Source organism: Balaenoptera borealis, assembly GCF_965194805.1.
Source record: "Balaenoptera borealis genome assembly, chromosome: 4".
Classification (NCBI taxonomy): Eukaryota; Metazoa; Chordata; class Mammalia; order Artiodactyla; family Balaenopteridae; genus Balaenoptera; species Balaenoptera borealis.
In genome coordinates, this window is record NC_138861.1 from 115,565,654 (window position 1) to 115,581,068 (window position 15,415).

Here is a 15,415-nt window from a genome sequence, read left to right on the forward strand (position 1 = left end):
TTTAAAAATCCCCCACCAATTTGTTCCTTAGCAGCATGTTTGTTTCCTACCCTATGGAAACAAGAAACTGATAATTATCAACAAAGTCTTGGCAAACAAAATTCCTTCACAACAAGGTAAATATATAAACACAAAAAAGTTAAGAATTATAACCACAGAAGAAATTGTGTTTCTCAAAGCCTTGGAATTAGAATCCTGTATTCTCACTGTAGACTCATGTTCCCAAAGGAGAAATAAGTCAAAGGTGTTCACTTGGGCTCATTGTCACTTTCACAGCTGGATTTTTAATTGAAATTCTTATTGAAATAATTGTAGATTCACAAGTACTTGTGAGAACTATTATAGAGATATTCCACGTGCGTGTGTACTTATCCAGTTCTTCCAGTGGTAACATTTTGAAAAACTATAGTATAACAACCAGGGTATTGACATTGGTGCAATTCAATGATTTTATTCGGATTTTCCCAGTTTACTTGTTCTTGTGTGTGTGTGTGTGTGTGTGTGTGTGTGTGTGTGTGTGTGTGTGTGTGTGCGTGTGTAGTTCTATGCAATTTTATCGCATCTAGGTTTGTGTAACTACCAAGGCAGTCAAAATACTGAACAGTTTCATCACCACAAGGATCCCTTGGATTTCATTTTTATAACCACATCCACTTCCCCAGCTCTTACTAACATCTGGTAACCACTAATCTGTCATCGATTTCTAAAATTTAGTCATTTCAAAAATGTTATATATACTGAATCAAACAGCATATAACTTTAATTTTTTTTTCACTCAGCGAATTCCCTGCACAGGCGGTCCAAATTGCAACATGTATCAATAGTTCATTTCGTTTCATTGATAGGTAGTATTCCACCCTACATGCACTAAAGTTTGTTTAACCTTTCATCTGTTGAAGGAAATCTGGGCTGATTACAGCATTGGCTGCTACAAATAATGCTGCTATAAACACTCATGTACAGGTTTCTGTGTGTACACAAGTTTTAATTTCTCTGCGATAAATGCCCAAGGGTGCAACTGCTGGGTCTTTTGGCAACAATGTTTATTTCTATAAGAAACTGCCAAAACTTTTCTTCAGAGGGGAAGTTTTACGTTCCCGTGAACAATGTATGAGTGACCCATTTTTTTGTTCATGCTTGCTAGTATTTAGTGCTGTAACTTATTTTATAAGCCATTTTGATAAGTGTATAGTGCTATGTCATTGTGCTATTAATTTACGTTTCCCTGATGGCTAATGAAGTTGACCATGTGCTTATTTGACACTTTTCTCCCCTTCAGTGAAATGTTTCTTCATACCTTTTGAGCATTTTTCTAACTGGGTTATTTTTACTATTAAGTTCTGAGATTTCTTTATATAATCTAGATCTTTTTTTCGGGGGGGGGGGTCAGGTACGTGGTGTATTAGCTTCCTGTTGCAACTATACCAAATTACCACAAACTTACTGACTTTTAAAACAATTCAAATACATCATCTCACATTTCGGAAGTTCAGAAGTCCAAAATGAGTGTTACAAGGCTAAATCCAAGATGTCAGCAGGGATGGCTCCTTCTGGAGTCTTACAGGGGGAAAACCTATTCCTTGCCTCTTACAGGTTCAAGAGGACACCTTCACTTTTTGCATTGTGACTGCATCACTCCAGTCTCTACTGCCATTATCATATCGTCTTCCCCCTGTCTGGCCCTCCTTTATCTCTCTTATAACAACCCTTGATTACATTGCTGCCCATAACCCCCCTCCCCATAATGCAAGATAATCTCCCCATCACAACTGCACAGTCCCTTTTGTCATGTAAGGTGACAGCCACAGGTCCTGGGATTAGTATGCAGATATCTCTGTGAGGGAGGTTATTCATCGACCTCACAGAGTGTGCAAATATTTTCTTCAAGTCTGAAGCTTGTTTTTTCATACTCTTTACCTTCACGGAGCAAAATTTTTAATTTTGATTAAGTCCAATTTATCAATTTTCATTTTAAGGATAATCCTTATAAATCTAAGAATTCTGCCTTGTCTAGCTAGTGAATATTTTCTCTTACGTGTTTTTCTAAGTGTTTTATAGTTTTACATTTAAACCATGATTCATTTTGAATGAATTTTGTATAAGGTGTAAGATTATATTTGAGGTTTATTATTTTGTCTATGTATGTACAATTGCTCCAGTATCATTTGTTGAAAAGTTTATCATGCCACTGTACCACTGAATTGCTTTTACACCTTTGTCAAAAATCAGTTAAACATATCTATGTGGTCTTTGGATTCTTTATTCTGTTCCATTGATACATGTGTCTGTCCTTCTGCCAATACCACAAAGTCTTTATTTTTGTAGCTATATCGTACACCTAAATATTGGACAAAGTGATTCCTCTAACTTTATTCTTCTTTGGCAGAATCATTTTAGCTATTCTAGAGCCTGTGCCATTCCACTGTAGAACAAACTGGTCTAAGTCTACAAAAAAAAACAAAAACTTACTGTGATTTAGATAGGAATTGCATTAAATGTATCATCAACTGGGAAGACTTGACATCTTTACTACGTGGAGTATTCCAATTTGTGGCACAGTATGTTTGTTTATTTAGGTTTTTAAAAAATTTCTTTCATCAGCATTTAGTAATTTACAGCACAAAGTTTCTATATATGTTTTGTTAAGTGTATATGTAATTATTTCATTTTTTGGAGCAATTGTAAATGGTATGGTGCTTTTAATTTTGGTTTCCAAATATTCGTTGTTTGTTTTTAAATACACAATTGATTTTACTAGTTGATCTTATATCCTTTGACGTTGCTGAAATCTCTCATCAGTTTTAGAAGTTTTGGATATTTGTATATAGGTGCCTTGGAATTTCCCTTCTAGACAATCATGTCCTCTGCAAATAGCAACAGTTTTGTTTTCCTTTTCAATCTATGTGCTTTCTATCTTTTTACTGCCTTACTGCATCGGCTAGAACTTCTGGCACTATATTGCATAAGAGTGGTGAGAGCGGACATCCTTGCCTTGTTCCTAGTCTTAGGGAAATGTATTCAGTCTTTCACCATTAAGTGTGAACTTAGCTGTAGGGTATGTTAAACAAATTAAGCTGAGGTTATTTCCCCCTATTTCTAATTGGGTGAGCATTTTTATCATAAATATATGTTGCATTTTGTCAAATACTTTTTGTGCATCAATGGTTATGATCAGCTGATATTTCAATTTTGGTTTGACTGACTTTTGAATGTTGGATAACTAGGAAAAACCCTGCTAGATTAGAGTGCATAATTCTTTTTAATTTCAAATTCCACTTGTTCATTGCTAGTATATAGAAAAGTAATTGACTTTTGTATATTAGAGTATCCTTTAGCCTTGGTATAATTGCTTATTAGTTACAGGAGGGTTTTTTTGGTCAATTCTTTCAGATTTTCTACCTAGATGATCATCTCATCTGTGAACAAAGACACTTTTATGTTTTCCCTCCTAATCTACATTCTTTCATTTCCTTTTCTTGCCTTATTGCATTAGGTAGAACTTCCAGGATGATGTTGAGAAAAATCCATGAGGAGACATTCTCACTTATAGCTGATCTTAAGTGAGAAAGTTTCTCACCATTTAGTATGATGTTAGCTGTAGGTTTTTTTGTAGATACTCTTTAACACATTGAGGAAGTTCTCCTGTATTCCTAGTTTACTGAGAGTTTTTATCATGAATGAGTATTGGATTTTGTCCAATGCTCTTTCAGCATTTATTGTTAAGATTATGTGATTTATATTTTTAACCTTTTTATGTGATGGATTACGTTAATTGATTTTTGAATGTTAAACCAGATTTGCATATATTGGATAAATCTCATTTGGTCATGGTATATAATTATTTTTATAAATTATTGGGCTCAATTTGCTAATATTTTACTTAGGATTTTTATATTCATGCAAGATATTGGTTTATAGTTTTCTTTTCTTGTAATTTCTTTGTCTGGTTTTGGTGTTAGGGTAATGCTGCCCTCATAGAATGAGTTAGAATGTATTCCTTCTGCTTCTATCTTCTAAAAGAAATTGTAGAGAATTGCTATAATTCTTCCTTAAATGTTTGGTAGTATCCACCAATGAACCCATCTGAGCCTGGTGCTTTCTGTCTTGGAAGGTTATTAGTATTAATTCAAGTTTGTTCTTTTCTTTAAAATTAAAAAAAATTTTTTTTGGCTGTGTTGGGTCTTGTTGTGGCATGCGGGATCTTCATTGAGGCATGCGGGATCTTTCATTGCAGCGCGGGCTCTTCGTTGTGGCGTGCAGATTTTCTCTCTCTAGTTGTGGCACATGGGCTCCAGGGTGCATGGGCTCTGTAGTTTGTGGCAGGCAGGCTCTTTTGTTGAGGCGTGCAAGCTCAGTAGTTGCAGCACACAGGCTTAGTTGCCCCGCGGCACATGGGATCTTAGTTCTCTGACCAGGGTTCGAACCTGAGTCCCCTGCATTGGAAGGTGATTCTTTGCCACTGGACAACCAGGGAAGTCCTTCAAGTTTGTTAATAGATATAGGCCTATTCAGATTGCCTAGTTCTTCTTGCATGAGTTTTGGCAGATTGTGTCTTTTAAGGAATTGGTCCATTTCACCTAGGTTATCCAATATGTGGGCATAGATTGTTCACAGTATGCCTTTATTATCCTTTTAATGTTCATGGGACCTGTAATAATATATACTCTTTCATTTCTGATACTGGTAATTTGTGCCCTCTCTTTCCTTAGTTAGCTTAGCTAGAGGCTTATCAATTTTATTAATCTTTTCAAAGAACCAGCTTTTGATATCATTGATTTTCTCTATTAATTCTTGTTTTAAATTTCATTGATTTCTGCTCTAAATTTTATTATTTCTTTTCTTCTGCTTACTTTGAATTTAATTTGCTCTTCTTTTTCTAGTGTCCTTAGATAGAAATTTAGATGATTGATTTCATATCTTTCTTCATCTCTAATATATGTATTCATTTAATGTTATAAATTTTTCTCTAAGCATTGCTTTCACTGCATCACACAAACTTGGATAAATTGTTTCATTTTCATTTAGTTCAAAATATTTTAAAATTTCTCTTGAGATTTCTTCTTTGATCCATGTATTATTTGGAAGTGTGTTGCTTAATCTCCATGTATTTGGGAATTTTCCAGTCACCTTTCTGTTATTGATGACTGGTTTAATTCCATTGTTGTCTGAGAGCAGACATTGTATAATTCCTATTGTTAAAAATTTGTTAATGTGCATTTTTTATGTTCCAGAATGTGATCTATCTTAGTGAAGTTCAATGTGAGCTTGATAAGAGCGTGTATTCTGCTATTCTTGGATGAAGTAATCTACAGATGTCCACTGTATCCAGTTAATTAGTGTTGTGGAGTTCAACTATGTCATCACTGATTTTCTGCCCACTGGATCTCTCCTTTTTTTTGATAGGGGGGTGTTGAAGTCTCCAACTCTGATAATGGATTATCTATTTTTCTTTGCAATTATATTTGTTTTTGCCTCATATAGTTTGACACTTTGTTAGGTGCATACATGTTAAGGATTATGTCTTCTTAGAGAACTGACCCATTTATCATTATGCAATGCCCTTCTTTATCTCTGATGGCTTTCCTTGCTTTGAAGTCTGCTCTGTCTGAAATGAACTTAACTACTCCTGCTTTCTTTTGGTTAGTATTAGCATGGCATATTTTCCTCCACCCATTTACTTTTCATCTATATTTGTCTTTATATGTAAAGTAGATTTCTTTTAAGACAACATATAGTTGGATTGTGTTTTTTGATCCATTCTGACAATCTCTTTTAATCAGTGCACATAGACCATTAACATTCAAAGTGACTATTGATATAGTCAGATTAATATCCCTCCCTCCATCCCTTGTAGCATTGCTGTAATTCATTTCATCTAAACATATATATATACATAAGTATATAATTGAATACATTGTTGCTATTATTATTTTGAGCGAAGTTTATCTGTTAGATCTATTACAAATAAGAAAAATGTTTTCATTTAACCTTCACTGTTTTGAGGGTCTTTATGTAGGTCCAAGTTTCTGATGTATATTATTTTTCTTTTCTCTAAAGGACTTTTTAAAATGTTTTTGTAAAGCAGGTCTAATGGCAAAAATTCCCTCAATTTTTGTTTGTCTGAGAAAGTCTTTATTTCTCCTTTACTTCTGAACGATAAGTTCATAGGGTACAGAGTTCTAGGTTGGTGGGTTTGTTTTTTTCCTCTCAACAGCATAAAATTTTCATTCCACTCTTCTTGCTTTCATGAAGTTAAATGTAATTCTTATCTTTGTTCTTCTACAGGTAGGATTCCCCCCACTCCCTGCTCCCCCTGCATCTTTCAGGATTGTTTATTTTTGATTTTCTGTTTTGAAAATGATACATTGAGGGTAGTGTTTTGGCTTTTATCCTGCTAAGTATTCTCTGAGATTCCTGGATCTGTGGTTTGGTGTCTGACATTAACTTGAGGAAATTCTCAGTCATTATTGTTTTTCTCTGTCTTCTCTCTGATATTCCTATTATGCATATGTTACACATTTTGTAGTTGTCCCACAGTCCTTGGATATTCTGTTCTGTTTTTCCATCTTTGTTCTCTTTGCTTTTTGGTTTTTGAGGATTCTATTGATATATCCTCTAGGTCAGAGGTTCTTTTCTCATCCATGTCCAGCCCACTAATAAAAAGACTACAAGTCTATTAAGAAATCAGAGGCATGTTCATTTCGGTTACAGTGTTTTTGAACTCTAGCACTTCTTTTGGCTCTTTTTTGAGATTTCCATCTCTCTGCTTACATTGCCTATCTGTTCTTGCATCTTAGAGCTCTTAGCATATTAATTATGGTTGTTTTACATTTCCAGTCTGATAATTCCAACATCCCTGTCATGTCTTGTTCTGATGCTTGCTCTATCCTTTCGAATTATGGTTTTTGAATTTTAGTATGCCTAGTCATTTTTTGTTGATATCCAGACCTGTTTTATTGGTTAAAAAGAACTGCTACACATAGATTTTTAGTAATGTGGTATAAGTTGTGGGGAAGGGGAAGCGTTCTATAGTCCTATGATTAGATCTCCGTCTTTTAGTGAGCCTATGTGTCCAGACTATGAACTTCACAAGTGTTTCTCTCTTTTTTTAGATTGCCATTTAGGTGGGACAGGATGGCTAAAGTGAGCTGGAGTTGGGTGTTTCTTTTCCCCTAGGTCAATTTGGCTCCGATACTACTCCAGCAGGCCAGGCTCTGGTTAACTAGTTTCTGTTAGGGCAGGTCTTGTTAAGAAGAAGAAATGCTCTGGCATATTTCAAAGTGGTTTCTTTTTGCCTCCCCCTGCTGGAAGCTCAAGAGGATATTTTTCCCCAATATTTACTGTGGAAACCTGATTGAGCTTCTGGATGTAAATCTTACATATATTATGGGGACCTTGTTAAGACTAGGTTCCCCTGAAGTTTTTAACTTTCAGTTTTCCACACATTGCCTTTAGCAATTCATCAATTACAGTTCAGGTTTCCCTGGCTCTGGTTCACTGGGTGATTTTTCCTAGTGATTCTCTGCTCTGATAAGCTGTGACTCCCTGTATTTGCCTGTCTCTTTGGGGCAGTGATTTGCCTTTTCTGTAGGGTCCAAGAAGAGATGGTTTTTCAGTCTGTTCGGCTTTCAGTTGTTTTAGGATGGAGTGTCGACTTCCAAACTCCTTACATGTGGAACCGGCTAATTTTTTTATATATTGTTGAAAACAGTTTACTAATAGGTTGTTGAGCATTTTGTGTCTAAGTTCATAGAATATAGTGGTGTGTAATCATCTTCTATTGTACTCTTTTTTTTTTTTTTTTGGTTCTGGTACCAGAGACTTATGAAGATATTACAATGTAAGAAAAAACAGATAAGTCAGGTAAGTCAGAATGTATGTTATAATCTCAAATTTCTAAATATAAAGGCATATCTGAACATGCACAGAAAGAAATGAAATATACTAGAAATATTAAGACATTATTTCTAGATGGAAGATAACAAACAATTTTTATTTTTCTCCTATATTTTTCTGTAACTTCCAAATTTCCTGCAGTGTGTATTTTGCACATGTTTGTATTATTATCTGAAAACAAATAGGAAACAAGATGATGGAAAGAATTTTTTTGTTGGGGGGAGGAGGTGGAATGTATGAGGGAACATGGCCAGTGCTATTAGGAGTACATTATAAAAACTTCTGTTTTCAGATATTACCCTTTCAAAAGGAGTATCCAGGAGAGAGGGATTCATGTAACTCTATCCTTCTTTGTAGTGGCAGCTTAACTTGAAGCAACTGAAACTAACAAACAGGCAAACAAAGTTAAAACAAATAAGGAAAGAAAAAAAGGCTTTCTGATTTAAAGAGCACAGCCGCTGAAGTACTGTTTCATTCCAGGGGAAACTTAGCTCTTGCCCTTGGAAGTTTCTGTCTCAAATGCATGCATAAGACACCATTGATGAAACAGATATAAAGGCCTGAAAACAATTACCCTTCAGAAAATTTTCTCATGTCCTACATTCTTTCTTTGTCTCCTTCCCTACTTCCCCTACATAAAAATAGTATGTCTAAAAAATATAAATAATTATTTTCCAGTCATAGATTGGTAATATGTAAGACTAATCCACATAGTTCAGGACATGGCTATTGCAATCTCAGGATCAATTTATCCAATTTATCCAAAATCTCAAACCTCAATATCACAAGCAGCACCAGAAACAGAAATATGTCTTTGTTATCTTGCATGTATCAGATGCCAATTTGGATTGGCCTAAATGTGAAGGGCAACTTAATGGAAGTAGAAGGATGCAAAAATAGTCACGGAGTTCACAGAACAAGTGAAAAATTAAAGCTCAGTAAAGACTAAAAATAGAGAAACATTAATGATATCAGCAGAAGGAATAAATAAAACATCTCTAGTCCTCTGATATTTGCTTTATTAAAAAACCCATGTCTCCTTGTCTCTCTTAAAGCCCTGGGGTGGGAGGAGGTGTGCAGAGGGGTGACAGAGAGAGAGAAATTTAATTGTGCCAACTCATGTGAAGTATCCACTTTTGGTCTTGTGGACAAATAGTAACCTGACTGCTGAGGACATATTTGGAGGGTAAGCTGGGCAGTTATAATTACTCCACTGTACATTTTATCTCTCAGTTGCTCAACTTATATATACTTCTCTTATACACAATTCAAAAACTTCCTCCACATGACATATGTCCATTGTCATACGTACTACTATAAATGCACTCATAATCTCCTAAATGGAGATAATCTGAAGTCACATCCAGCTTCTACATTTAAAGAACATTCCATGCAATAGCAGCAGAATACACATTCTTCTCAAGCACATATGGAACATTTTCCAGGATAGATCATATATCAGGCTGCTAAACAAGTATTAATACATTTAAGAAGACCGAAATCATATCAAGAATCTTTTCTGACCACAATGGTATAAAGCTAGAAATCAATTACAAGAATAAAATCAGAAAATTTCCAAATTGTAGATTAAACAATATGCTCCTAAGCAACCAATGGGCCAAAGAAGAAATCAAAAGAGAAATAGGAAAAAATATGAGACAAATGCAAATGGAAATACATTATACCAAAATTTATGAATACAGCAAAAGCAGTTCTAAGAGGAAAGTTTACAGTGATAAACTCCTACATTAGGAAAAAAAAAGCCCACAAGGGTATAAAATAAACAAGCTAAGTTTACACTTAAAGAAACCAGAAAAAGAAAAACAAAATGAGCATAAGAAAGTTAGCACAAGGAAGCAAATAACAAAGATCAGAGCAGAAATAAATAAAACAGAGACTAAAATGACAATAGAAGTCTTCTGGGCCTAAACTCTTTTGTTGGGAGGTTTCTGATTACTGATTCAATCTCCTTACTAGTAATCCATCTGTTCAGATTTTCCATTTCTTCATAATTCAGTGTTGGTAGAGTGTATGTTTCTAGGAATTTGTCCATTTCTTCTACGTCGTCCATTTGTTGGCATATAATTGTTCATAGCAATCTCTTATGATCCCTGTATCATTTGTAACATCTCCTCTTTCATTTCTGATTTTATTTATTTGAGTCCTTTCTCTTTGTTTCTCCATGAGTCTGGCTAAAGGTTTGTCAATTTTGTTTATCTTTTCAAAATCAAGCTCTTAGTTTCGTTGATCTTTTCTATCATCTTTTAGTATCTGTTTCATTTATTTCCCCCTTGCTCTTTATTTCCTTCCTTCTATTTCCCTTGATTGGGAATTTTCAAACATGAGACTATATTCACAGAAAAGTAATTTCTCAGTTATAGACTTGACATAACACACAATTCTTTCTTCCTTGCCCTCTCATTTCCCCAAAGCTTAAATAAAGCAGCCCAAGCCTACCTAGCTAGTGTGTTAATCAAGCTGCTCAGATCATATTCAGAATATATCAGCACAATTGAAATAGTTTTATGATAAATTAAAGGGCATAAGTATGCGCTTTTAAGAATGGACTCACTGATGTTGGTATTAAGAGGGCCATATTAACATTAATAGTTCAATATATTTAAATGTATCCATTTTGATTCGTAATTTCTTTTGCATTTGGAGTTTGAGTCTTGATGCCACAGTTTGGATGTGAAAACCAATGAAACTTTATCCTGCCTCCTTAAATATTCCCACTGGATCAAGGAAATTACAACTTTTAGGCAAATTGGAAAATAAGAATCTATTTTAGAGTCGTCAAATTATTGAACTTTATTGACAGTAAACTAATAAAGCCCAAAACATCTTAATCATATGAACAAATTATAGGAAGTTAAGAAATAAGGCAATAAAAATTAATCCATAGCACATAATCAAAATATCCCATACAGGTACCACAGATATCAAGAATATCACAAAGGACAAAATATCAAAGTACCAAAGAGTCAAACACAGGCTACCATGTCCTAAATTTATGCAATAGCCTCCTAACTAGTTTCCCTTTATTCGCATTTGCCCTGCTAAAGTATTTCATGCAATATAATTGAGTGGTTTTTAAAAAATATAAACCTGAGCACATCATTCCCTGCTTAAATAAGGGCAGAAAGGGCATTTTCAAATGGAAAGTAAATCATAAACTTAAAAAGAAAAGATCACCTATGAGTGTAGAAGGGATAAACTGGATTATACAGGACTTGAATATACTTTACTTCATAATTTTAACTTTCAGACCATGTAAATACTTCACATATTAATAATACAATTTTACATTTAATATCCCCTAAATGAAATAGAAAAACAAACTTGTAAGCTTAACTCTATGTTTAACAGAATAACCATACAAGGAGGAATTATTCAAATTGCATAATTATATTTAAAGTAGTTATTTGATTTTACATCACTAATGGGGTATATGCTACAGACAAAAGAACTCAGTAAAAATCAGTAATCACATTGTTAGTGGTAGTGTTAATATGATTGCTATGAAATTGTTAGGGTATATTCTAGAACCAATAAAAGGAGGAATTGTATTGGTATCATTAAGAAATAATATTTCATCATGGGTGAAAGAAGATACAAATGAGAGTCAGTATAATTTGTGTAGTGCTGAATTTGACTTGAAAGTGTAAGAATAAACTCAAGATGTATTGTATACTGAAAAAAAAAACCCTTGAAGTATATTTAAAAAAAGGCCTAGAAACAATGATCAATGATCAATCCTGTGGAATGAGTAACTTTTAGTATCTAAAGTTTGGTTTTCAAATGCCATTCCCTATAAAACTATATGGCTCTCTTTGGAGAAATGGTTAATTTCAGACCTGAGCATGAAATATGCAAGATAGATCTGAACCATCAGATCATATCAGAAAGCTATAAAGTTAAAAAAGATTATTAAATCATGGCAGAAGGACTCAGAAGGCAAACTACTGGCAAAAGATGGGACCACTTGAATTTCCATATAATTATAATTACAATGGACTCAATCATAAAATAGATTTAAATCCATGAGTTCATGATGATATTCAAAAACACTTTGGCTACTTGTGGAAGATGTTAGGAAGCAACTTACCAGCTGAAAATATTTCAGAAAAGGGGAAGAATCAAACATTCATCTTATTGCTTCTATACAAACTGTATCTTATGATAAAAAAAAATTCTTAAAGGGATAATTTTATATTTGTAGAAATATTCCACCTCTTTAATGAAGAAGAAATGATAGGATTAGAATTTTATATTTTACAACCCTATGAAACATTAAATTAATGGATGTAAGTGATAATCATTATAAGCTGGTAATATTTCTTAAAATGGGATCACCAACATTATGTGACTCTTGAATAAAGTTCACACAGCACAACTGTGAAAAAGAAGAAGAAGAAGGAGGAGGAGGAGGAGGGGGAGCGGGTGGAGGAGGAGGAGGAGGAGGAGGAGGAGGAGGAGGAGGAGGAAGAGGAGAGGGAGCAGCAGCAGCAGTAGCAGGAGAAGCAGAAGTAGACACAGAAAAAGAAGAAGGAGAAGAAGGAGAAGGAGAAGAAGAAGAAGGGGAAGAAGAATCTGATCAAGTGTATGAGTCTAAAGCAATTTACAGATAACACAATGAAAATGTAAATATTTAATGTACTTTAATATACCCCATGGGAGTAAGATCAGCAAACTCTAGACTGTAGCAAATTCTATAGGATTATATATTTTATTCAAAAACAACAACAGAAAAAAATATGGGAGGAGAAGTGAGGAGAGGAGAGGGAGGCAAGGAAAGGAAACATAGTTGAAAAGAGTCTTAAGAGAAATATCAAAAACTATGATCTACTGGCTTCCCTGGTGGCGCAGTGGTTGAGAATCTGCCTGCCAATGCACGGGACACGGGTTCGAGCCCTGGTCTGGGAAGATCCCACATGCCGTGGAGCAACGAGGCCCGTGAGCCACAACTACTGAGCCTGCGCGTCTGGAGCCTGTGCTCCGCAACAAGAGAGGCCACGATAGCGAGAGGCCCGCGCACCACGATGAAGAGTGGCCCCCGCTTGCCACAACTAGAGAAAGCCCTCGCGCAGAAACGAAGACCCAACACAGCCAAAAATAAATAACTAAATAAATAAATAACATGTCAATTCATTTTTAAAAAAACAAACTATGATCTATTGATCTTCTCTGAATTCTGATTTAAGCAAACTATAAATTTTTTTAAAAAAATTGACAGGAAAATATGACTACAAGGTGGCTAGTTGGTCACACTGAGAAATTGTTATTTATTTTTTAAATAATTGATAATAGTTATTTGTAAAGTGTCTTTTCTTTTTAATTTATATATAATAAAATACATGCAGATGAAATTATGTGGAATTTGCTTCAAAATAATTCAGGCTGGGGAAAATGGGTGGGGTATTGATAAAACAAGATTGACTATGTGTTGTTAATTGTTGAAGCTGGAAATGGATATGTAGGATTCATTATATTACTCTTTCCACTTTGTATATCTCTGAAAATTTTTGTAATAAGAAACGTAAAAAGTTTTCAAACACAAAACACAAATGGAAAATGGAAAATGTTGGTGTCACTGAAGCTCCTTTAAACAATATATCGTTAATGTGTGGCAAACTTTTGAATCTTTCTAGTCTTATATATATTTTTGTTAAGGGCAAAATGTGACATTAAAAATTGGGTATCTGCACTGTAGTTTACATTAAAGATATTCTTAAATATATCTTACAAGAGAGTGGTGGGAAAAATTATAATTGCTGTTTAGTGACCTAGTATCTTCGATTAACCATCTCTATGAAAGTATATATTAGCCCAGGAAGAGCCCCAAGAGAACAAAGCAAGGAAAGCACCACTAAAAAAATATCAGAGGAGGCAGCAACTTGTATTAAGTAGGCAACAAACTCATGGGAAGGTTTTGTGACTCTATCTATCTAGCTATCTATCTAGCTATCTATGTAAATACCTATCTATCTATGTCTGCCTGCTTTAGAATTTACTTCAGAATATAGAAGGCAGTCAAAATGATGCATATTAAAATAATTATTTGAATTGAACACAAAATTAGACTCTTTCTGATGGAACGTAAATCTCATTTGGTTCATTGTAGTTATGATAAGAATTGGCTTTTCTAATCAGTTTGTATCCCATAACTTGAGTTAAATATGTATGTCAAGGTTTTGATGGACATATGTTCAAAGCACATGGTAAGATAAATGCAGTTTGTTTAAAAACTGCATTGGCAAAGGATAGTAAAATTTGCAATATTTTAATTTTTCCAACATTTTCTGACCGTACTGGGCTAAATAAAATGCCTCTAACTGAAAAGGTGGTGAGCAGCATCAATAATCATTGCTGAATCTTTTGAAAGGATTTTCGGAAACTGAGAAAGTAAATGACCATGGTGACTGCCTAACAAATCATCTTGCCATTTAGGCAGCTTTTAATTCTTTGCTTTTAGTTAAACCCGAAGGAGCTTTTAGAGCAATAAGAATAATGTTTATGATGGACCACCATATGATTTTAGGTATATAGCTAAGAGCAGGGGTCCCCAACCCCTGAAGCCAGGCTGCACAGCAGGAGGTGGGCGGTGAAGCGAGCGAAGCTTCATCTGTATTTACAGCCGCTCCCCATCGCTCCCATTACCGCCTGAGCTCTGCCTCCTGTCAGCATTATGGTGAGTTGTATAATTATTTCATTATATATTACAATGTAATAATAACAGAAATAAAGTGCACAATAAATGTAATGGGCTTGAATCATCCCCAAACCATCCCCCCACACCGCCCAGTCTGTGGAAAAATTGTCTTCCATGAAACCAGCCCCTGGTGCCAAAAAGGTTGGGGACCACTGATGAGGACATAAAACAGATGCATTTTTAAATAGCTAAACTCTTCCATTTCAATCTAAATCTTATAAGAAAAAGTATTTGTAAATCTCATACCCATGAAAACAAATAATACAGAGCTCATGCTGAACACTGCTTCCTTCTAACTGAAGTATTCATTTGTGTATAAATAAAGCAATTTTGAAACGTCCAGCTTACTACATTAACATACTTTTCCAATATATTTTATCTTTTAATAATTAATTATCAAAACTGATCATATACTTTTTATCAACTGTTTAATTAAATAATCATCATGATTTTAATCCTGTAGACATTGTCACAATTTCTTTCAATATTCAGAGACTTACAAACACACAGACACACATAAGACACATTTAAACTGCAGAAATGTGTGATCTGTGATTAATGTCTTTCAAACTTAAAAATATATTACATTAAAATAAAATTATGTTGTAAAAGTGAAATTGGAATACACAAATATAAAAAATTAATGTAACTTTTGACTATAACAATCTTTGACTATAATGTAATTTTAATGGACTGAGGTGTAAATTTAATGCTATAGTTTTATATTTAGTTACATACAATTAAAAAGTAGTAAAACAGTGTGAATGTAGAATGTCAATATTTATAATACACGTAAATTATATCACT

At 34.2% G+C, this 15,415-nt stretch overlaps 1 long non-coding RNA gene across 1 annotated transcript; it reads left to right on the forward strand.

Moving 5' to 3' along the window:
• The first annotated feature begins 5,891 nt into the window (after positions 1 to 5,891).
• Positions 5,892 to 13,033, forward strand: LOC309627307. The gene is made up of 2 exons (XR_014243668.1): positions 5,892 to 6,176; positions 9,521 to 13,033. It is a non-coding gene; the product is annotated as an uncharacterized lncRNA (long non-coding RNA).
• Positions 13,034 to 15,415: the final 2,382 nt, after the last annotated feature.